General features: G+C 41.8%; 1 long non-coding RNA gene across 2 annotated transcripts in view; it reads right to left on the bottom strand.

Moving 5' to 3' along the window:
• Positions 1-25369, bottom strand: part of LOC141578216 (uncharacterized) — a 114877-nt gene that overhangs the window by 64766 nt on the left and 24742 nt on the right. Inside the window, exons 3-4 of one of the 2 annotated variants that reach the window (XR_012508349.1) lie at positions 20756-20980; positions 13954-14077 (exon numbers count right to left, since the gene is read on the bottom strand). This is a non-coding gene — a long non-coding RNA (uncharacterized LOC141578216). The remainder of the gene's footprint in view (positions 1-13953; positions 14078-20755; positions 20981-25369) is intronic. The other variant, XR_012508351.1, reaches the window with a different exon arrangement.

Genomic DNA, 25369 nt, shown 5'->3' on the forward strand with positions numbered 1-25369 from the left:
GCCAGGAGTTTGTGGTTACTCTCATGCCAGAAGAGCTTTAAACTATATCCTTACATTGGATTTGTTATTTTTCCCCTCTTCCAAAAAAATTGACTTTCCTTACTGTCTTACCTTGAGGAATTTTTTTTCATAGTTAACCCTTTTGTAAACCAAGCTTCTCGGGATGGGCTTGGCCTTACATATGATCAGTCATCCAACTCCCAGTGTGAGAGGACTCGGGTTCACCTCCTACCCTCCTGTCAAGGCAACTGAAACTCAGTACAGGAGCCAACAGGCACCCCAGGGCTTCTAAGGCTCGTGTATCACCCAGAATCCCTGCTTTCTGGTTTGTCTTGGCTTCTGAGGATTTCCCCTCACTTTCTTCACAATTAGCTGTGCAGCTTGAAAGATGAAGAAAGAAGGTTTTATTTCTTAATCAGCATTTTAAGAAACTTGTGTAATGAAGGTTTTCACGAGTTTCTAGAACCCTCCGTTGCCGAGACAGAAAACACACTAGATATTTTCTAAGTTTAGCTATCATGTGTATTTTTTCTTTTCTTTTGTTTTCTTAACTGCAAATAGACATTTTTTAATTAAAAAAAATAAGGCCCCAAATAGGATAGAGACTTCAAGGGGCATACAAAATTAAAGGGCAAAGACAGAAAAATGATAAATACTCTACAAGGTTAATATAATACTTACACTATGGATCAGATCAGCAATTCTCAGTAACAGCTAATTGAAATATGCCCATGAGGTAAAACGTCTCTCCTGTCAGGAGATGGCTAACAGAAAATAGAATTAAAAAAACAAACTAAAATTCTAAGTCTGGCGAGGTACAGAATTCTACCAGCTAAATGTGTCTTCTTCTGGAAAAGAGGGAGGCTCACCAGCTCTATACTGTGGAGCCTGAGCCCAGGGGATGGCGGTGAAGTGAGCTCTGTAAGTACCCAATAGCAAACTTGTGATGAATAAAGAGATGTGAGCTTTGATGACAGAGATGATAATACTATTCACTTGTCCTGTAAAGTATGTCTTCACGTTCAATGATCAATACCTCGGCGTCCTCAGGGATTAAGATTATAGGAAAATTCACAGCCCGGGCCCAGACCTCCTCTTTGAGCTCATGACAATGCACTTAGATGTCTCAAAGGCAACTCGAGCTCCACCTGCAAAGAGCTGACTTCACGGTGCTCCTCCCATAGCCGTCCTACCCAGGGCCCCTGGTCGGGGGGCAAGGTCTCCCTGCCTCTCCCAGCTCAGGCCCATCACTCACAGATGTGACTGGACCCCACCTTCAGGGCCCAGATTTCCTCAGTCACCGAGTCCCACCACCCACACCTGACCTACCAGGTACTCACTGGCACTCACTCAGCACTGACTGTGTGCTGGGGACCACGCTGCACACTGTGCACACGTTATCTCACTGGATCGCCACAGCAGTCCTGGGAGGTCGGTACATCACTTCTTCAATTGATTAGATAAATTGTTTACTTCCTTGAGTGCATCATCCAAAGTGACACAGCTACTCAGCCACAAAACTGGGACTGAAAACCACTTGAAAATTCTACACTCCTACACCTGGCAGCCACCCTAATCTGACTCATCACATCACCTCCTGCAGAGCCTTCTAAATGTTTCTAAGCATTCTACAAGACAAAAGTGATCTACGAGAGCACCCCACTCCCCTACTTAAGATCTGTCAATGACGGTCCACTGCCCTTAGGAGAAAGCCCCACCAGGCCTGAGCACAGCCCAATGGCCCGGCATCCGCGTTCCCTGCGCGGCCTCGCCGCCTCACCCACCACACAGATCTACACGTGCCGTGTCCAGGACAGGGATGCTGACTCCGTACAATCCGGGGCTCGTCTCACTCAAACAATGATCACCTTCTTCAGTGTTCACCCTCTTCACTGCTGACGGTCAGAAAAATATTTTCTCAGGATGAATCAATATCTTTTTCCTTACAACTTCCTGTCATTGATAATGAGCTCCATCCAAAATACAGAAGACCTAATTCTCAGTCTCCTTATCTGTAAAGTGAGAATAACAAGGAAATATATGAAGTTTTAAGTGAAATAATATACATGTGAGGCTGAGGGACAATTCCCAACATACAGTAAGCACTCAATATGTGCTTACTTAATATTAATAGGAATATATTGCATTCCAGCAACCTTAACTCAATGTTTTATGGCTTTGTCCAACAGACTACAGACAAACATTTGGACGAACACCTTTGAGCAGATCAGCCCAAGCGTGCTGGGAGAGGTAAGCACTGACTCCAGTTACAGCTGCAGCCAACCAGCACTACGGGGCTGGGGCAGTTTGCTCAAACTCTTACATGTTGCTTGAGAATTTAGTTGTCATTAATGAATAAAGACAGGTGTTCTTTAGTCAAAATTCCTGAAACATATATCTTCAAAGATTGATGCAAATTTGATTTCAAGTACAACACTCTCACTAGAAATTATTTGAAAATGATAGTCTTAGCTCCTCTGCACATCAAAAGGGCATGATCTTAATGTATCTGACTACACCAAAAGTGTTGTTTAAAGGAATTTAAGATGAAGCCATCCTAAATAAGCTCTCAGTATCATCTTCACAAAGCCCCACCCAAGGTTCTCATTTCTCACTTCCACATAGGTGTTCAGGTAGCTTAACCTGGGTCTTGGTTTCTTATAACACGGGGGTGGGAAGAGTTGCGTATAGATTTATGTAGCAAATATAAACCTAGAGTATTTGCTGTGTAGAAATCCTAGAAATAAACAAATTAATATATAGTCCTACCCTCAAGAAGCTCAGCCTTTCCATTTACAACAGCATTAAAAATAAAATGAGAGATACATTTAACAAAAATTTACAAGATTTGTACATTGAATATTTTGATGTATCATCAAAATAATACTTAAAAGATCTACATATATGGAACACATCCCATGTTCATGGAATGGTAGACAATATTGTTAAAAATGTTAAGACTCCCCAAAGTGAGTTACATATTCAGTGGAATCCTTATCAATATTCCAGGTGACTTCTTTGCAAAAATTGAAAAAGTGATCCCAAAATTCATATGGAAGTGCAAGGGGCCCAGGTCAGCCAAAACAATCTTGAAAAAGCAGAGAAAAGTTGGAGGACTCACTTTAAAGGGTACTAAAGCTATAGTACTAAGTCAGAATGGTACTGGCATAAGTTTGGGTAAATAAATCTATGAGACATAATAAAAACCCAGGGGGAAAAACTTACATTTACAGTCAGTTTTCCACAAGGGTGTCAACAACACTCCATTGAAAGAATAGTCTATTCAACAAATGGTGCAGGGAGTGCTGAGTATCTGCAGGCAAAAGAATGAATCTGGAATCTGGACCCCCATATTTTAAATAAATAAAAATTAATTCAAAATTGATCACAGACAGAAACGTAAAAACTAAACCTATAAACTTTCTAAAAGAAGACACAGTATAAATCTTTGTGGTCCTAGGATAGGCTTTGGTTTCCTAGATACAATACGAAGAGCACAAGTGATAGAAGAAAAAAGCAGATAAACTGGACTTCATCAAAGTTAAAACCTTTTTGTTACAAATTACATCATCAAGAAAGTGAAATGACAGGGGAAGGGGGTATATCAAGTGACAGAGTGCATGCTTAGCAAGAAAAATAAAATAAATCAATACATCTAATTACCTCCCCTGTAAAGAAATTGTTTTAATGCTTAAAAAAACTAAAGTGAAAGGACAATCTGCAGAATAGGAGAAAAATTTTGCAAAGCATGTATCTAAGAAGAGACTAGTATTCAGGATATATAAAAAATGCTTACAACTGAACAATACAAAGAAAATCGACCCAATGTTTAAATTTGCCAAGGATTTAAATAAATACACAAATGGCCGATAAGCACATGAAAAGAAGCTCAGCATCACTAGCCAAATCAAAATCAAAATGAGTTCTCATTTTACACCCACTAGGACGGTTTTAATCAAAACATGGACAATAACAAGTGTCGTTGAGGAGGCAGAGATACCTCATTTGCGGCCAGTGGAAAGGGACAATGGTGCAGCTTCTTTGGAGAAGTCTGGTGTTTCCTCAAAAGGTTAGAGTTATATGGCTCAGCAATTCCACTCCTACATGTAGAGTCATCCCTCAGTATCCTCGGGGGGTTGGTTTCAGGAACCCCCCACCCTGGATACCATAATCCAAGGATGTTCGAGTCCCTTTACAATCAGCCATCTGGATCCATGAAGTGGAAATTACAGATATGGCGGGCCAACTCTACAGCCAACAGAATGAAAACATATTCTCACAAAAACTTGCACATCAATATTCATGGCAGTATCATTCAGAGTAGACAAAGGTTACAAACAATATCCATCCATCAATGAACGGATAAACAAAATTACCAAGAATAGGCCCACAAACTTTTGGTCATTGAATCTTTGACAAAGGAGGTGAGAACATACAATGGAGTAAAACAGCCTCTTCAGCAAATGGTGTAGGGATAACTGGACAGCTGCATGTAAATGAATGAAGTTAGACTACTCCCTCACAGCATACACAAAAATAAATTCAAAATGGCTTAAAGACTTAAACACGTAGACAAGACACTATAAACGTCTTAGAAGAAAACATAGGCAAAATATCTGACATACATCTCAGCAATGTTCTCCTAGAGCAGTCTACTCAAGCAATAGAAATACAAGCAAAAATATACAAGTGGGATGTAATTAAACTTACAAGGTTTTGCACAGCAAAGGAAACAGTAAGCAAAACTAAAAGGCAACCTATGGAATGGGAGAAAATAGTTGCAAAAAATGAGACTGACAAGGGCTTAATTCCCAGAATATATAACACCTTTTACACTTGATAAGAAAGAAAAACAAACAATTCAATTCAAAAATGGGCAGAAGGCCTAAAGAAGCTTTTCTCCAATGAAGACATACAAATGGCCAATAGGCACATGAAAAAATGCTCAATATCTTTATCAGAGAAATGCAAATCAAAACTGCAATCAAATATCACATCTCACCAGTCAGAATAGCCATCATTCAGAAGTTCACAAACAATAAATGCTGGAGAGGCTGTGGAGAATAGGGAACTCTCCTACACTGTGGTTGCAGTTTGGTGGAGCCATTGTGGAAAACAGTACAGAGGTTCCTCAAAAGACAAAACATTGACCTCCCATATGACCCAGCAATCCCACTCCTGGGCATATATCCAGAAGGAATCGTAATTCAAAAAGATACCTACACCCCAATATTCAGAGCAGCACTATTTACAATAGCAAGACATGGAAACAACCTAAATGTCCACTGACAGATGACTGGATAAAGAGGTTGTAGTATATTTGTACAATAGACTACTATTCAGCCATAAAAAAATAATAAAATAAAGCCATTTGTAGAAACATGAATGGACGTGGAGAATGTCATTCTAAGTGAAGTAAGCCAGAAAGAGAAAGAAAAATACCATATGAGATCGCTCACATGTGGAATCTAAAAAAACAAACAAACAAAAAGATAAACTTATCTACAGAACAGAAACAGACACAAAGACATAGAAACCAAACTATGGTTACCAGAGGGGAGAGGGTGTGGGAAGAAATAAATTGGGAGTTCAAGATTTGCAGATACTGAGTATGTATAGAGTAAACAGCAAGTTTATACTGTATAGCACAGGAGAATATATTTAATAACTTATAGTAACTTATGTTGAAAAAGAATATGAAAATGAATACATGTATGTTCCTATATAAATGAAGTGTTGTGCTGTACACAAGAACCTGATGCAAAATTATAAACTGACGCAACATTATAAACTGACTAGAATTCAATGAAAATATTTTTAAATAGAGAAAAAACGAAAAAAAAAAAGAAAAAGGATATTATAAAACCAAAAGATTAAAGTACTGACTGAGGCTACAACATGGATGAACCTTGAAAGTTTATACTAAAATAAGCCAGACACAAAAGGGCAAACAGTGCCCTTTTAGGTTAACTGTATCTAAGCCTTTATTGTACTATTCCAGTAAATTTTCTGGAAGTTTGAACTCTCAAAATCAAAATAAAATGTATTATTCATTAAAAACCTAAAATGATTCCTCACAGGAGGGCTTTAATTATTAAATGCAGAAATGCATGTAAAGCTCCTGGAACAACACTTTGCACGTCCACACACAGTCACTGCTGTCACTGCCACTCAGAGGGTGGTGCCAGCGCTGATGAGGGCTGCCTCCAGGTGCTCCCCTGCAGAAAGGAGTGAGGGCCTGGGCTCTGACAGGAAGGGTGACCGGGAACATGGGTTAGACAGAGCCACGCCCCAGACTTTGTATTACCCAACTTTCTTATACAAACTGCTCCATGTAACATAAACACGCTACAGGGATGTATCTTACGACACAGGGAATATAGCCAATGTTTTACAATAACTATAAATGGAGCATAACAATAAAAATTGTGCAACTATTGTACACCTGAAACTTATATCATATTGTAAATCAGCTATAATTTTATAAAATGTTAAAAAATAATTTTAAAATGTTATCACTTCAGTATTCAATTCGGTTTTTAAGTAACTAATAAACAGCTTAGAATGTATAAAACATTTAAGTGTGATAAGTTTGTTTACATATTTATTTACTTTCAGCCTCCTGCTAAAAGAGAAATTAAACAATTTTTAACACAGCTTAACAACCATAACAACAAAAAGACAAAAGTTAGAGTGAAGAGAAAATGGAGATTCAATACTTAAATGAAACCAGGGGGAAGAAAACTCATAAAAACGAATGCCATGAAGTCAGGGTAAGTGTTAAAGGCCAACTAGAAATTCAGCCGTAAGATTCTTGGCAGCTAAAGCAAAAAGTAAAAGATGATGGGGCGGGTGGTAGAGCTCAGTGGTAGAGCATGTTCTTAGCGTGCACGGGGTCCCGGGTTCAACCGCCAGGGCCTCCTCTAACAGATAAATACACCTAATTACCTACCCCCCCAAAAGAGCCCCAATGAAAAGAAAAAGAGAAATTTCTTTCCTAAGAAAACCTGATGTTAAATTTAGATTAAATACTTGAAAAAAAAAAAGAAAGAAAAATAGAAAAAGATGAGTGACACAAGCGATAATGCCCGTGAGATAAATCTGCGGTGGCTGCTGGCACGTCCCCATGTCCCACGTGGGAAAATCTGAAACATCCTTCTCACCACTCAGAGTCATCCTCAGCCCACCCCACCCCTCTCCTTGTTAAATGCAGGAGCACAGGTAGGGCCCGGCCTTTGCTCTCTCTGTGTCAACACAGTGAGACAGGATGGAAGGGGCCAGAGCACAGCCATTCAATGAAGGCCACAGCAATTAACATCAAAATGGTGAAGGATTCAACCCCCAGTAGGCCTTGAGGCTCAGGATGAAGAGATTTTACTTCTAGCAGATCTTGAGCTTCATTATACACCCGTTGTAATAGTAACATGGTGAATAACACGCCCCAAGGCACCATGGCCATCCCAAGGCTAGCCACAAAAGGTCAAAGGGTGGGAAATGGCCAAATCCCTGGGAATCCCAGCCCCTTGCCCTTAGGCTGCTCCTTCTAATTATTAGCATATAAAACAACCAAGCCCATGAAAACCAGCAACACAGCGCCACCTCGCGGTCATCACTCTCTCTCCCTCTTCGGAGAAGGCCCACACTTTGTCTGTGGAGTGTGTACCTACTTTTAATCTGAGCACCCAACCCCCACACCTCGTGGAATTTCTCCTGCCTTTCAATGTGTCTCTGTGAATAAATCTACCTTTACTCAACAGTTGCTTTTGAAACCTTTCCTGCATGAAGCCAAGGACCCACGTCTGGTGGGGCACATTCCAGGGGCTCAACCAAAGACTGGGACACAGCCCTTCCCATGCCCCACATATGTTTTCTTGTATCAACAGGACTGGGATGTGAAGGGAGCTCTGAGGCCCCAGCTAAGGGACAGAAGTAGCCCCCAGGACCAAAATGGCGGGCAGCCCCTCCCCCAGCAGGGGCCCTGAGGTCAGCCCGGTTCTCTGTGGTTCCCTGTTGTGCTGACTCCCCAGCCAGAGAGCGTTCTCCTAGGCCTGTCCCCACAAAACCCTTATCTCCAAAATGCAAGCACATCATGTCACAGTCCTCTTATACAACCAGGAAATTTTCAGCCCACTTTTTCCTTCCCTAGTAAAGAATCTATCTGTCCTCCCTCCCATCCCACCACTTCTTTTTTGTGAGAACTCTGTACTCCCCATACACCATCCTGAACGCAGGTGCCTTGCTGGCTGGGACCGAGATATTTCAGTCTCACACAGCCTGCATCCTTTCACTTTCCCCTTTCTACCTTAAAAAGCCTTTCCTGAGTCTCCCACCCCTCTGATTCTGAACTTCACAAAGTGCTGAGGTTGCATGCAGTCACTGTGTGCATACCTCCCAGGTTTTGACTAGGTTTCCTTCACAAGATCTTCATTAAGGAGCTTCATCAAGAAGTTTAAAGAGTCTTTTCTTACATCGGAGTGGAGGAGCCTGCATAAAATTTAAATGGCCTTGAAGAGAGAGTAAACCAGGGACAGAGAGGTCATAGGTCTTAGTCAACAGTATCACGAGGCAAAATGTTCTTCGAAGGCTCAGAGTGGCTTCTGAACACGGAGTCGGGAGGGAGGAGGTGCCAGGCTGTGAGTGGGATGAGTGACACTGGGTACGCTACCCCAGCTGGGGAAGTATTGGATTTTGTTCTAGTTTTCCAAAGAATTTCTTACCACCTTTTCTCTTATTGTCACATACCATTTCCTACGGATTAAGAAAATCAATGTCAGTCATTTGGGCCACTTGGTAGAAGCTACACGATGCCATTCACAGGGCTGGGATGTAACAGCCACACCAGTCTAGGTTGAAAGACCAGTAGGGGTATTTCCAAGGTAATCACGGGCATGCAGCAAACTCCCCAGCTTCAATTACCTCATCTCAAAAGTGGGGCCAATAAAACTATCAAGCAAAGTGCGTGATGATTATGGCCGACATCTGTTTACTAGGTAAGTGCCCGTGACAGCTGACACTGGATTAGTAATGAATATGATCAACGAGGCACAGTCAGCCTGGTTACATGCACCCTGCCTTCATGCCTTGGTGCAGGAGCTGAGTTTGTTTAGCTGAAATGAACGCCCCCAGAGCAGCCCTGAAGGGAAAGCTCCCAGCTCTGCACGGCGAGGCGTGTTCCTTTCCTTCTCTGAGCTGATAACAGTTTGCAGTCGTCTGTTTTTACATTTATCCTTTAGTACCTGCCTCCCCTCCGGAGTTTTTGCTTAAGCAGAACAGGTCCAGGTTTGTGTTGCTGCCTGCCGGATATTCTGGGCTGGGAGACAGGCGACTCCACGTCTGGCTCTGGTGCTGAACGGAGAGGGCAGAAATCCCAGGGGCCCATGCTGAACAGAGGCCCCTGCACCCAAAATTATGGTCTGACTTTGGGCAAATTACACCGTCTTCTTTACCCTAAGATTCCTCATCTGTTCATGAAAATAACTGCCCATGGCATGTAGAGTTTCAAGGATTAAAGGAAATCACCAAATTCACAACCTTTTCAAGCGGCTACCATTACGTCCTTAACAGGCACATGCTACCTTTACGGCTGTAACACACGCTAAGCGGGGCGGAAGGACACAGTAAACACTGCTAAGTGCCTGTTAAGTGTTTCATGTGTGTTATAATACTGTTTAAAACTTACAACAAACCCAGGAAGAAACGAATATTATAATGCATATTTCACAGATTCACCAACAGTTTAATGGAGGTTACACTCTAGTCCAAGGTCCTTTGGTGAGGAAATGGCGATTTAAACCTGAATCTGAGCCCAGGCCTGGGCTACACCTCTCTCCAATCCACCTCACCACTTGCCTATGAAATCCACCTGTCCAATACACGTTTGCACAGGTCAGCTCTTAAATGCAAAGTGTGCCACCGTTTGCCAATGTTTGTTAATTACCATAAAGTGCTCTCAGAAACCGCTACAGAAAAGACAGGTTGACCCACATCCCTGCCAACAAAGAAGAGATATTCTGCCTTGCGTTCTCCTGTAATGTGCAGAAACCCTTCCCTACACCACCAAATTCAAATGTATGCTTCCTCCATGTTTATGTTTGCACACGGCTTATTAAAGTAGAAGGTACCTGCAGTAATTCCATCTCGTTTCCTTTGCAAGATTCCAGATTATCCACAATCAGTCTGTGAATGAAAATACTACAATGTGAATTAAAATACTACAACCATGTCAGTAAACAAAGAATGCTGAAACCAAGTCATCAAGGCTGCCGCCACCCCCCAGTGCGGACAGACCTGAAGCCCAGCCTCTACAGCCACTCACAATGCTGCCTTCTGAACAGACTGAGAATAAGAAGACAGGATAATTGCCCTAGATAGCTAGGTGCTTGTCTAAAGAATGAGTCCAGTGAGGTCAAATGATACATACAAAGGCACTAAATTCTTTAACTTGAGATGCCTGAATTTCTTTAGATAAAAAGCAATCTTTTATTGTTCCAACTCCCTGGTCTTTGTTGTAAAGCTCCTATATAATCCTAGTTCCTCCCCTACTTCTTGGGAGCAGTCCCTCAGACAGATTTGAAGGCTGTCATCCCGCCTCGAGTCCTCCCGCCTAATAAAGTGTAACTCTAAACTTTCAGGCTACACATTTCTTTCAGTCGACAAGTCCCAGAATAGATACAACTCATCAATTCTGTAATGGAACACACTGGATCAGGAACCAAAAGCGTGTTCTAGTCCAGAAAAACTACGGGTCCCTCTTTCTTTCTGTCATTATACAATCCCACCAGAACTCATTAATTTGCTGTCTGCTCATCTGGCAACCAAACTCAGAGAAGAGTCAACTCAGCAGAGTGCTCTACTCGGGAGAACACCCCGCAGCAGCACTGCAGGCTACCTGCCCTCCCGCACGCTCTGCCGACCCCTAGTGTCCTCCGTGGAGACCAGGCCAACAGAGGTGTTCCCAACAGCTGCAAAGTCCCACAGATTAAATAAAAGCATTATATTTTCTACGATATGTTATGTATATTACCATTTCTGAAAACAGCTTTGCCAGAAGCCCAAATTTTCCACATTAATCTGCATAGGCAATTCCGGCCCCCAAGGGAAAACAAGTCTTATGACGATGCTAAGGCCTCCAAAGTCCTCTCCAGGACCATCAACCAAACTGCCTGCAGGCCTGCAGCTGCAGGCGGCTACATGTCTGTTTTTAAAGCAACCCCTTCCTGCCCTCGGGCGCTACAAAGTCCCTCTATGCCCTCCCATCTCAGGGTAAGAGCAGCCACTGCAGAAACTTGCAGGGCAGCACTGACAGGACTGGACACAGAGGATCAGAGCTAAACTAAGCCTTCTGATGACACGAGCTTGTCACTGTGTCATTTTACAGATGAAGGTATATATAGAGAGGTGGGGTGATTTTGCTCAAAGTCACACAGCTAATAAGTTGCAAAGTCTATAACTCAGCTCCACCCTCTGGCGTGACGCTCCAGCTGGGACACCCACAGGGTTCTCTCGTGCCTGCCTGACCAGTCCTTTTCTGTCACTCATAACCCACCACAGTGTCTGACACTAGCCTGACTTTTCAGCCTCATCTCCCTCTAGTTTCTCAGGAACAAGGCTGCTCGGGCCACTGTGTGACTTCCGGCTCCCCAAACCCTCAGTGCTCAGGGTGGTCTTGCCTGTGCAACCAGCACCCTGCTCAGAGGCTCTTCCTTCCCTGCAGGAGGACGTTTCCACTCTCCGCAGGGACACCCCCTCAGGGAAGCGCTCTTCTCCCCCTCAGCACGGCAGGTGTCCCAGGCCACATCCTGAGCTGCCCCATTAGGACTGCCTGTGCCCAGGTCTGCTAGTCAGACCAGCAGCCTCAGAGCCAGGGATTATGCCCGGGTCTCCCTGCAAACCTACTGCCCGCCTCACAGCCCCCAGCCAGTAGGTCACCTGGAAGTCACAGCAAGTGCCCCACCCAATCCCGAAATCTCTTCATTTGCCAGCACCGCTGATGACTGGTCTCCAAAGTTTGGTCAGTTTCACACAAAACAGCAGCTTCCACTGAAGCTGAGGGTTTTCACTTCTGCTCCCCATCCTTAATGGAAACGTCAAGGGAAACCAAAAGACCTTTTCTTAACCCTTTTCTGATGACACATTCCCACCCACATTACTCACATGCTCAAGGGTTTTGGGTCCACGTGATTTCGTTTCCCTTATGCTAAGTGGCTCAAAACACTGCAGGATTCTTTCTCTTTTGAGAGTATTTGTTTGTACTGAGTTTATTGACTTTAATCTCTTTTTGTCTCTCTCTTAAGTGTCCCTAGCAGTTGCCACTTCTTAGCCCCTTCAGCAGCCTCCCTCCCATCATCTAGTCTAGGAAATCATCTGTGATGAGGGGCCCGGGGGCAGTCACAGAAGATGGAACAAAGGTACAGAGAGGCTACATAATTTGCCCGAGAAGATCAGCTTCAAGCCCCAAAACTGTGTGTCACGTCCCTCTGTTTAACACTTATGCTAAACTAGTTAACTTTTTATAGATTATGGTTATAAACAGATGAGGTATCAAAATACATAGAAGGACACACATCAACTCTAAGATGTTTATTAACTCCACTATTTTGTTTCTATTTATTTTATTTCTATTAAAAAATATTAGGAACCTCTGCAGTGAATATAACAAAATGTTAATGGGTGTTAAATCCAGAATATAGAGGCGTAAGTGTATCATTACTCATAATTATTTGTATGCTCACAAGACAAAATGATTTGAACGTCTCTCTCCCCTCCCCCTACTCGCTACTGGCTCTCACCTGAGCTCCCAGACCACACATATAACAGCCTTTCACTTTATCCACAGCTGAACTCATCAGCGTTCCCCCAAAGCTCCCTCTGCAGCTTTCCCTGCTCAGAGCACAGCAGGACCATCATTTACCTCATTAATCCACCCAGAAACCTGGGCCTTACTCCATCCTACCTTCACAGACATCATTCATCCTTTCCTTTTTACCATCTAAACATGCTTAAAATCTGTTCGTTTTTTCCCGGTGACTGTCCCACTGACTGTCCCACCGCTCAGGTAGAAGCCACCAACACTGCCCACCTGGACTCACGAGTCTCCCAAGTGGCCTTCCAGCTGCTCTCCCCTACTTGACACAAATTGGATTTTGTCACTCCCGTTCTTTTATGACTCTTTTCAAACCTAGTGTTCTTAGAAGAAACTCCAAGTTCTTCACATGGTGAAGGTGTTTGCCATGAAACTGTCAGCTCAGGGAGGGCAGGACCCCCCTCCTCCTTGGCCCTCCTCTTTCCCTAAGCCCCGCCCTCTCCCTCGGCCCCGCCCTCTGGCACAGCGCTGGCTCAGGAGGACCTGCTGAGCTACACCAGCCTGTATTCTAACCCTGGTGTTCAATTCTTAGCAAATTGCTTCACTTATCCATACAAATCCAAGGTAGATTAGAAAGATTTTAGATGTTGAGCTAGACTATTGATTTGGGGATTTTGCACTAGCAACCTGCAATTACATGTTCTAATGATTCTGTCTTCTTAAAACAACACCCAGATTTAAGGAGTTATTTGTGGAATGTCTTCGGAGTAAAAGGGAATGTACTTTTACAGACATTATGTTGTATAACATGAACAACCCGGACAGGGTCACAAATGGAACTGCCTCACAAGTGACAGAAGACAGGTGAGAGGCACAAAGCAACAGGTCGCAAAGACGGTAAGAGCAAATTTGTTTTGCCAACCCCCCCAAAAATGCCTGAAAGAACCAAAAATTCTGTATTTTGAAAGTAAAAGATTATCATATAGTGAAATAAAATAAATAATCCTCTTCATCAGGGTTTCAAAATCTGACTCCAGATTTTTTAGCAGGCCATACTGAATCCTAGCACAGAAAAATCAGATGGACTAGTGGTGAGTAAGTTCCAGGAAAACTGCAGTAATTCCTCCACTTGTGTAAGGACATACACTCACCTGCCGAAGGTGAATGTAGACTGCATTCTGGAGAAATTCGGAAGCTTCCAGGCTCCGCTTCTGGATGCCGAGGACACGGACAGCTTGGAAGCATGCTTCTAACTCAGTCACCGGAATTCTTACACTGCAGGGGGAAAAGGAGGCCCTCAGTCGATAGCAGAGATGTTCCTGTCGTGTATCACAGGCCGTGCCTCAGGGACTCAGTGCCTTGCAGCAGCCCGGCCCCAGGTGAGGACCCGAAGCGTGGCCCACCGAAGCAGGAGGTGCACTGTGCTTGAGAAATCCCATCCCCGATGGGGGCAAGAGGGGCTGGTGGGGTTGAGTGAACCTATAAATGCCCACAGAAATATGCCTGCATTCATTCAAGTGATACAAGCAACAGTAGCAGGCTATTTAACAAAATTTCAATTTTCAGTGGAAATTTTGCCATTCCTTTCCGCTTGTCCCCTGCACTCTGAAACAGGCTTAGGCTCTCTCACACCTGCAGCTCTGAAGCAATAGTTGTGAAGTCATTTTACTTTGCTGCAAGTGTCCTCGCTCCCCGTGTCACTGTGTCTGTCCTCTCTTAACACAGTCGGATATCTTCCTGGATCTCTATCTGAGTTCCTTTCTCCTCCTCCTCAGATCCAGAGATAAAGGACAAGTGAAGACACATGAACAGAAAAGGCACTGTGGACTTGACCGAAATCTACAGTGACCCCTAGGTGAGTGCTGCCCACCCCTTACCTTCGATTCTCAAGGTTCTGCACAGGGTGACATCCAGCCCAGAGAGGTGGCCCAATTAAAAGCTATGTGGCTTGGGCATGTTGACAGGTGCAGGAGCTGGTTCCGGTGCCAGGCCCCTCCCCACGTCTGCTCCCCTCTCCCCCGAAGCCCCGCTGCCAAGCACTCAGGCTCCGTGATCTGATGTCCTTCTCTTCTACTCTACTCCAAACCCTTTTACTTTTCCTTTTTTCCCTAATTATCCCCAGCTGGAGTGATTTTTCAATCGCAGTATCTAAAAAATTTCCTGCAGCCGAAAATGAGGTCTCCAGATATCAATGCCCATATGCTGCCTCCTGAAGAGAGCCGCTGGCTAGGGGACCCTCACCAACACTCACGGGGCATCAGACATGTTCCAGGGTCGGCCACCCCCAACAAGAGTTTGCTGTGACCCCTATGCCCGCACAGCATCCCTGCTCACAAAAATATAGTTGGCCCACTTATCGGTTATTAAGAAGCAAAAATACAAAATTGCTCATGTTTCTTACTAAAATTATCTATGAAGCGGAAAAGGGAATTGTAATAGAAAAGAACAATTTTGACCCCATGTTAGGTCTGTTCCTTTGGCTTTAAACCTGTGTCCTGTTTTCTAGGCTCAGACTTGCTTTCTCTGCACCATTTGTAAAAGAAAGTTGCCTTTAGACTGAAATATCCAGGACAGCCTCTTCTCCTGGCCGTGATCTTGAAGGATGCTAACTAATCTGCACTTATGTAGAGATGGCAAGTTGCAAAATAGAGAATAACTTTGTTTTACTTTTGGAGGTATTACAATGGCAACATGATTTGATCCACATGGACAGCTGCAAGAACAGCGGATTCAAAGGACAAGCAATTCATACAACAAGAAGTTTCCAACAACCAACTGCAGCCCCACCCCTTTTTAGTATAAAAGGAGACTCAATTCTGACTTGGGGAAGATGGTTCTTCAGGACATCAGTCTGCCATCTTCTGGGTCTGCCAGCTTTGCAAATAAAGTCACTATTCCTTGCTCCAACACCTCATCTCCCAGTTTATTGGCCTGTCATTTGGTGAGCAGAATGAGTTTGGACTCGGTAACAAAATGACTGCATTGGAGGTAGTATGTCTCCACTCTTTCCTCGTTTCCAATATGTAACATGCACATTATTTATGATCTAGTGCAAATAATTCATCAAAGACAACCACAAAAAGAAACTATACTCACCCAGCTATCAACACTGAAGTCAAAACCTGTCAATTTTATATGCTGTTTAAGAACACAACCGAAAAACCTAACATAGGGAGTCGATTACACGGAAATAAAATTATTTCTACTCCTTCAAAACTTTTTCTTTTCTTTTCTATTTTATTTTGTTTTGTTTATTGAAAAGAAAATAAAAGTCAAATCATTTTATTTCACGTATTTTTGTTATAGCTACATACTTTAAATACTACAAAAAGACTTATATTGCAATAAAAAATTGTTCATATATTAGTATAAAGATATATACACAATCAATGGGGATTAGGAAAAGAATGGACATTTACTAAAAATCCACTGCAATCCAGTCTTTTACAAGCATATCATGGAATATAAGCTCTATTATCCAGGGAGCCTCACCCACATTCTCACTACTGAGTCCCTTAGTAATCAACCACTAGGTCACCAGCATAGAACCATGTGATCAGTATTTTAGGAATAAATGAGGGAATTAGCTCATTCAATTCTAAAACAAAAACCCTAAAATAAATACTGAACTTATTTACGGATAAAGAAAATTTGTCCCCAAAAAAGTAAAGTTTCTTCCTCAAGGTCACAAAGCTAATAACTGGTAAAGGTAAGATTTGAACTCATCTGCCTGATTCTAAAAACTAAGGTGGAAATCCCATTCGACTGGGGAGTGTCCAGCTGCACAGCCTATCACCCTATCTTTGTTCAGAGCTGGCCTTAGACAGCCTGAGACAGCACCCCATTCCTGTGGAACTCGAGGGCAAATGATAACAATAAGGATTTTATATCCAGCAGTTTCTAAGATCTCATGTATATAAACTGTCAGCAGGTCATCAGAAAATCTCTGGGAAACATGAGTGGGTCCAGACCTTTTTGCTGATTAGAAACTCAATCTATCAGGATAGAGTGACCTTCCCATGAGAGGCCACATGGACATAAACTAAAGGCAGCTGAACAATGGAAACTAGCAAGACCCCGGAACTCAAGTAAGGATCCCTGCCATCCCCCACCCAGTTGCCTCTTCATCCGCGTGGACATGAAGACAGAAGACCCGGGTTCTTGTCCAAGTTACACTATCATGGATTCTCACCCATAAAAAGGTACGACTCTATGCTGTCGTAAGTCCTTTCCAACTCAAATATGATGACACCAATATCTCAGCAGAATATCTATGTCTCCACTTCCCCTCTTCTAATAGGAGTCTATTTCTGTGGACACAAAGCAGAAATCCAATTTAAAAAACCATGCAAGAAGCCAGGCGAATTTCTGCTTAAGAGACTTTGCTCTCACGCTCAGTGAATGAAAACTCAGAAAAAGTGGTCCTTCTCCCTCAGCAAATGGGAGGTAGCCTGATTGTGTGTGTGTGTGTGTGTGTGTGTGTGTGTTTGTGTGTGTGTGTGTGTGTGTGTAAATCAAATATAATCATGTCTGGGATGTGTACAGATTATTTTTAATTTCACTGTAATTTCATGGGGATGAGCCAACATTTAAAGTAATTTGAATCTAGTGTTCTCAGTCTCAGTCTCTTTTGGTGGAGGAGGTGAAAGGGGAGAGTAAAGGAGGAAAGAGGTAAATGAAACAAAGAAGTAAGAATACTGCTAGGGAAAGGCAAGACGTTAATTTTGTTCCTCATTGCATCACAACAAATTAGGGACTGGCTTTCCCCCGATGTCTTATCGAGCACTGAGTTGCAGAAGAAGAGGCGACAACCCATTTCTCACTGAGATTGTGGCTGTACGTGGCATCTTATAGACACAAATCATTTACACTGATCAAACACTCTAGCAGCAGGCCGTAATTCTCCTGTTTTGAGAGACAAGAAAACAGGAGTTCAAAGAGGATGTATAACTTGACAAAATTCAGAGGACCAGTAAACTAAAGAGGATGAATTCAAACTCAGATCTGAATGCAGAGTCTGCTCTTCCCACTCCCAGGACTGGAAAATCCTTAACACACAGGCTCCCCAGCTCCCCTGCAGTGTTCCTGGCACCAAGCATTTCCCATGGTAATGTTAGCCAGTTCTCACAGACACAGCGCTCTGTGCAGCCAATGACCTCCATCGGACCTTGATCATCTACCTGCCACGCCCACTAGGCTTCACCATACAGGCAGGAGAGCTGGCTTTCAAGTGCATACAAAGCCACCCCCGGTCTAACCTGGGCTCTTCTGTGGCTTCTCCAGCCTAAAGGCAGCCATGAAACTGCTCACAGTCTGTACATGAGCCACACTACCTCTCTCCATCTGTCTCCCCACCTATACTACTACTTAGCTATAACCATTTTGAAAATCTTGGAAACAAATTTTTAAAAACAGAAAAGAAAGGATTCTGGAACAAGTGCTTAATACTTACAATTTTAAATGACAAGTTACAAATTGAGTATTGACAAACAGAATCTTCCTTTCTAAATGTCAGTTTTAAGCATTTAAATATATAATAGCAAAAAATTCTCACAAAATTAACAAAAACATAAACAATAAACTGGAATAAATTCAAAAATAATGCCCATGTTCTAAATGGAGAAACTTCAGGACTATACTGAGTGTTAAAGTAAGAGGTATGAATGTAGAGACATAAACATATTGCATGGAGGAAAGCAGTTTTGTAAAGATGTATGTTCTCCTAAGAATAATTCAAAACTTACTAAAAACTCCCATGAAAATTCCAATCTGATTTTTTTAACTTGAACAAAATATTTTGGAACCCTTCAGGAATAATAAAGTCATAATAGTAGACAAGAAAATTTGGGATGGATTAAAAGAATAAAAAAAAAATCAGATTGCCAGTGATTAAATAAATTTTTACAATATGTAAGATATGGTGCTGGAGTAAGGAAGGGAGATTGACAGAAAGGAACCATGAGTTCAAAAAGAGACTCTAGTGTATGTAATTATTTTGTACAGATGGGATTTCAAATCAAAGAGAAAAGTATGAATTCAATAATTGTCCTGGGACAATCAGAATCACCTAGAAAGAATAAATTCTATTCCTGTCATAATGACCACAAGATAAATTGCACATAGTGATGTAAATATTAAAAAGTACTAATAACAGCAAATACAACCCTTTGCTCTTATTAACTCAACTTCTCCTCACTATAACAAGTACTATTATAATCACCACCTTAGAGATTAAAAAAACTTACAGAAGAGATTTATTCCATTATAAGGAAGTATTTCTAAGAATGTCAAAGATAAAACCCACAAGGAAGACATTTACTATCTTAAGAGTAGTTTGAGCCACAACAAGAATAAAAAACTTTCTGAACAAAATGAAAGGAAAGAAATGACAAGAAAAAGCTCTGTGATACATGTTGATGAAGTCACGAAGTAAATTTTCATAACATACAAAGAGCTGTCACAAAGCAACAAGAAGCTCCCTCACTTAAATGTTTGCAAAGGACAAAATGAATCATTCATTTTAAAAAATTCAAAAGGCTAATGAGTGAAAAAAGCTCAAAATTTCACTGGTCATCAAATGCAAACTAAAACGATGAAAAAGCACTTTTGCTTATCATATTGGCGAATATTTTTAAGATATTCTAGTTAGTGTCCATCTGTTGGAGAACAAATCATGAGCGACTTTTTCAGAGGATGACATATCAATGGATATGTAAACTCTGAAAAACGTACATACACACTGACTCAACTCCACTTCTAGGAATCGTTTCCTTTAGAAAAAAAACAATCAGTCCAAACAGATGTATCCATCAGGGCATTTACACAGCACTGTTTACAAAGGTGGGAAGAAAAACTGAAGTGAAATAATATCCAGCGATAGAGAATTGGTTACATAAGTAATTGTGCATTTTTTCATTCCCCAATGGAGAAGGAATTTCTAGAGTCACTTGAAAGGAGTCTGTGATGAATGTAAGTGTCACATCCAGGGACTAAATTTCCAGAAGCCTTAACTAAAGGAATATACATACAAGATCACAGGAATGTCTGTACAAGAAGGATGCAAGTCAAACATTCTTTCTGACAGTGGAAAGTGGAGAAAACTTAACTGTCCACCATTAAGACAATGTTACGGTAAATCAAGGCGAGCTGCGGGCGCTGAGGGAGCCGGCGTTTCACCGTGGTCCAGGGCCTTGTCCACAGCACTCTCCCACCAAATGTGTCCGTGGACAAGAGACGACACCCGCACATCAGGAGACCCCTCCAATCTATCTGAAAGGACCGGGTGAGTCTGGAGTGGGAGGACGTCTATGATATACCCCTGAGTGAATAAAGCGAGCTGCAGAAAAACATATAGTATGGTCTCATTTTTAAATAAAGCATATATACACACACCTATACATTGATTTCTCATATGTGTATATATATGTATCTCATAGGCATAAAGGTCATGAAATATATATACCAAATTTTCCACAGCTTTTACTCTCAGGAAATAATGGGAAGTGAGTTAGGGGCCTTCCTGTACCACCACAGTTCTCTTTTCAGTATTTCAGTTAAGTATACTTGGAATTTAAATGTTTATTTAAGTCCGAAGTAAAATGGACGATGCATTCCTTAAGACAGAATGCTACACTGGTCATTAAAAATCATGCCAGGGGAGATAGAATATTGTAGAAAAACATGTAATAAGCCGAATGGAAAATGGAGATTTCCGCACAGTAAACAGGGACAGAGTGCTCACTGGTTTTTATGACAGAGCTGATACACACTGACGAAAAGAACAGAAAATAAATGTTAAATTGTTAATTATTATCTCTGAGTAGCGGGACCAGGATAGACTCTTTTGCCCCTTTTTTCAGACTTATTATATTAAATGCAAATTATTTTTCATCTGAAAAAATCATTTTTAGGCGTGTAGTACCACGCATTGGGGAATAATACATGAATACTTACAGAAACAAGTAACTAGGAGACACCGCAGCAGCGCTACACAATGTAGAACGGGCGATACTGATTAACATGGTGCAGTTACATAAGGACCCACAAAGTGAGAGCACCTGCTGTAACAGGGCGTCGCCCCCTTCTATTTGTCAGTTGTGTCTTCAGGTCTGAGGCAGTTCTGAGCACGGCCAGTGTCAGTGCTGGTGTCTGGATGGATGCTACTGGAGGTGAGGGCACCTGCAAGTGGAGAGGAAGAACAGAAAACATCCTCTGCCTTTTCTGTCTTGTTTCTTTGTTACTTTAAAAGAGAGGAATAAATAAGATAAACTGTGTATCTTCCCTACAGAAATTTCAGTAATGAAACCATTTTTAAAGTCTTCACAGCTTATATTCTGCCTATAACTGTCTTTTCAACAAAGCATCATATTTATTAAATGTGAATTGACTCAGTTAATTAACTCCCAGTTGAAACATTCTAGTAAAGAACATGAAATGCCGTATGTAAAAGAACCACACCTGCAGTGACTAGCACAGCTGTCTTGACGGCAGTGTATTCAGCCCGCACCATCCTGTGGTCCTGAGCTCCTGATGCTGGTAAGAGAGCACGCTGCCGCCTCAGATGGAGAGATACTGTGAAAGAGTTTGAACTCTACAGTACTGACAAAACATAACTGACAAATCCCAGGCTCCTTTGAGGCTGTCATTTTCTGTTTCTGGCCAACCCCCGTCAATGAGCAGAACCACCCCATTCCCGAGCCATGGGAATCATGTGGGAAGCAGTTTTGGAGAAATTTCCAGGTATAGAATGTAACAAACTATACATAGATCTCTGAAAAAAGAAAAGATGCAATATTCTGATTTTGGAAGAAACTCAAAATATTCTCCTAAGCCTTAGTAGCTGGAAAGGCTGGGCATCTCCTAAGCCACTTATTTATTTCTCAGCCAGTGAGCATCTCCCACAAACCCTGTTTCCCTGTGTCTGCTGGGAGCCTCAGGCACACTGTTGCTGTCGATCTTATAAGTCACAAGGCAGACGCGTGTCTCTCATGCCTGCAACCCTCACACAGGCTTGCCTCCTAGCCTCACTGTCTGAACTTGGCCCCATTTTCTCACCTGTTTATTTGGTATCTGTTCTTCTGTAAGCTGCCTGAAATGCTTTTTGGAACATGTCAGAAGATTCAGTGGGTAGATAAATGGACAGATGGACAGGTGAGAAATGGGCAGACAGACAGAGTGACTCCAAGAAAAGGGGAACAAAGAAAATTTCCTATGCAGAACCCTCTTCTAGTCAGGGAAGAAAACCACCACGGAGAAGTGTGAAGAGGCAGGTGGCTTAGGACTGTTTCCTGGATTCCATGAAAAGTCACACCAAGAGAGAGGGTAGAACTATAAATAATAAAAGAAAAAAGCATGCATGCTTGAAAAATATATCTACAATATGTACTTTCTAAAGAATAGATTCAAATCAGCACGGCCCAATAACACAATCCTTGGGTATTTACAGAAGTGAGAATCCCATCTCCAAACCACAAGGCATCCCTTCGGAGCACTAAGAGTCTACACGGGACGGTCTTAAAGCCGTAATCACAAAAGCTATGCTATCCTGCCCTTACGAGGAATGAGCAGCTGTGCTCGGGCTGCCCACGCGCCATTTACACCCCACAGCACCTCTAAGGGGGAGGGACGCCTAGCAAGCCCGTCTTTGCAGGACAGCAAACAAGTCGGGGAGAAGCTAATCTGACCTAACATTTCTCCATCTCTCAGGACTGGTCACTCCAGAGCAGGACTCGAACTCGGACCCACGTGTGTAATCACGTTACTACCGTGCTTTGTGTGCTTTTTGTGTGTATAATACATTTGTTTCTGGCATGAAAGGATATTTAATAAATGATCGGTTGTCCTGTCTATCTCATTAGCTCACAATCAATGTTTATAGTGTTGAATTGTACTCTTTTTCCCTGGAGAAAGGAATGGAACGAGAGGGTGTTAGAATGAGGTGGGGCTCCATTCTTTATCTGGTACCTCATCTCATCCAAGTCCCCAACCAGGGAGAAGGAGCAAATGTTCTCTTCATCTTTTAAAGAGAGGGCTCCACTGATGGTGACTTAACTCCAAAACCAAGTCTGGGGAAAGGGCACATTCAGCAACCAGAGCAGTATCACCTGTAGGAAGGCGAAAACAGCTCACGGGAGGGCTCAGGGGGTCAGCCTGATTTAATTTCAATCGATAAAACAGCAACACACTCTAAAAATACTAGCATGCAATCGATTGGCTCTTTCTGGACATCTAGCAATTTTCCACAGCCCACATGTAAAATGATCGTGAACCAGTGAAAGGTAGTGTCTACAGACAAGAAAAATCAATGCCACAGGTAGACTGAAACCCAGGCTGGAGGAAAGGAAGAGAAAGGGCATAGTAAAGAAGTGGGGAAAGGCTGGGGAAATAAAATCATCACAAGGACTCTCAAGCATCATCCAACAATCATACAATCATTCAAGAGAGAGAGAGAGTTACTGAGGTCCTATTCTGTGCAAGATTGTAGAGCGGGTGAAGCAAGTGTGCAGTGACCATTGTGGCAGCAAGTGGCGGGGCTCAAATACACTTCTGATTCTGGTACCTTGCACAATTGTCCTCAGTATAAAGGCAAAAAACAAAAAGTAAAATAAAACTCTGTAAACTCAAAGCATTGTTGAAAAAAAAATTAAAGAAGACCTAAATAACTGGACAGACACACCACGCATATTCCTGGATCAGAAGTCAGAGCTCTTGGAATGGCAGTGCTCCTCAAAGCGATCTGTATATTCAACGTGGTCTCGATCACAATCCCAGCGGGCTTCTCTGCAGAAACTGACTAGCTGCTGCTACAATTCATATGGGAATTCAAGGGTCTCAGTAACCAAATCGTACTTGAAAAAGAAGAACAATTTAAGAGGACTTGTAATTCTCAATTTCAATCCTTACAACTGTATCTCCAGGTGAGATTAGAGGCCATTGTGAAGTTATTACTGTGTTTATCCTTATTTTCTAAATTCTCTACAATGAAAATAACTGTTACAATAAAAAGAATAAAAAGTAAAGTTTCTTTTAAAATATACACACCGATTCACTCATTGGGAAAAAAATATTTTAACTATAAAGAGGTAAACAAATATCTAGTGAAAAAGGACTACTTAAAAACAAGAGTGTATTTACATTTTTCATTAATTGAAAACTGAAAAGCACAAACACATCAAGTTTCTAGGGAGACCGATGCAACAAATTATTTTCAAAAATTCTAATTGAACAATGAAAACTCAAGAAAGGGAAAATTGTGATTGACACCCAAGTGCAAACACATGGAAAGCAAAGGCCTAGAAATCACAGTTCCTTTAACTCTGATACTAACACAAGAGAAGAGGAAATTCCTCACTAAGGGGACAGTGGAATCCCATGCATAAGACAGCATACACAGTACAAACTGCACTAGAATCTGAGGTGATTTTCTTAGAAGAATTCCAAAGTTACAACATTGCTGAAAAACTATAAAAACACTGACAGACAGAATAAAACACACAGTCATATATATTATATAGAAACATATGAAGTCTACTCCCATGTTGCATAGAAATACAAACATATTTGTTCATTTATGGGCACTGAATATTTTATCCCAGGTAGAATATTTCAACTAAAACAAATAATCAATTATACACTCCTCTTGTCAAAACTACTTGATAAGTTACTCTGCTATGTAACCATAATTTGTCTAAGATAGATCTAAAATTATTGAAAAATATCTTTGTATGGTTTCTTGAACTCTTCTCAAATTTCCAAACTTAATTTTAAAATAGATCTGAGCAGTATTTCTATATTAACTTTTCCCCCGTGAAATGAACAACACAGTCTGTTGTCAAAATTCTGTCCTTAGAATGATTCACAAGCACCGTATCCTAACAAAACTGCTGGACAGCAAGGCACTATCCAGACACTGTGACCAAACAAATGAAACACAAGGAAGACAGTGACCCTATTCTGGAGGGCTTACCGTATGTTTCAACACCGGGTATTTATTTGATTGGTTTGATTGGTTAGCAAAATAAAATCAATCAAGTACTTTCTGCTTTGAGCATTCAGTAAGTCATGACTCTGTTGTTAGTGTCATGAGAAGGAAAGACTTAAGCATGACTTGATTAGGTCAATTAGCAAAAGCCACCACTGGGGAGTGAGTAATAAAGAAGTTAACTGATAGCAATGCTTCTGCCTACAAGAGACCTAAAATAAACCTACACTGATCTCTTTAAGGAAATGAGGAGATGAAGCCCCAATGAGAAAAAAAAAACTAACAAGAAATCAGAAAAGTAAAGACTTTTTCATTAACGGTTCCAGGAAGGAGTGGAGCATGGTGGTGAGGATCACAGATACTTGGGACAAACATGAGGGTCTGAATTCCAACAGCACTGTGTAGCTTTGACACTGATAAGTCAGTGAAATTTTCTGAATCTCAGTCTCCTATCCATAGACTGGGGACAAAAACAGCACCCGTCTCCTAGAACGGTCCTAATAATTAAGTTATTTTATATATAAAAGGTTAAATAAAATACCTCAGATATTAAATATTACCACAAAAGCACAAGGAAAAAAGAAAAC

This window comes from Camelus bactrianus, chromosome 7, assembly GCF_048773025.1.
Source record: "Camelus bactrianus isolate YW-2024 breed Bactrian camel chromosome 7, ASM4877302v1, whole genome shotgun sequence".
Lineage (NCBI taxonomy): Eukaryota > Metazoa > Chordata > Mammalia > Artiodactyla > Camelidae > Camelus > Camelus bactrianus.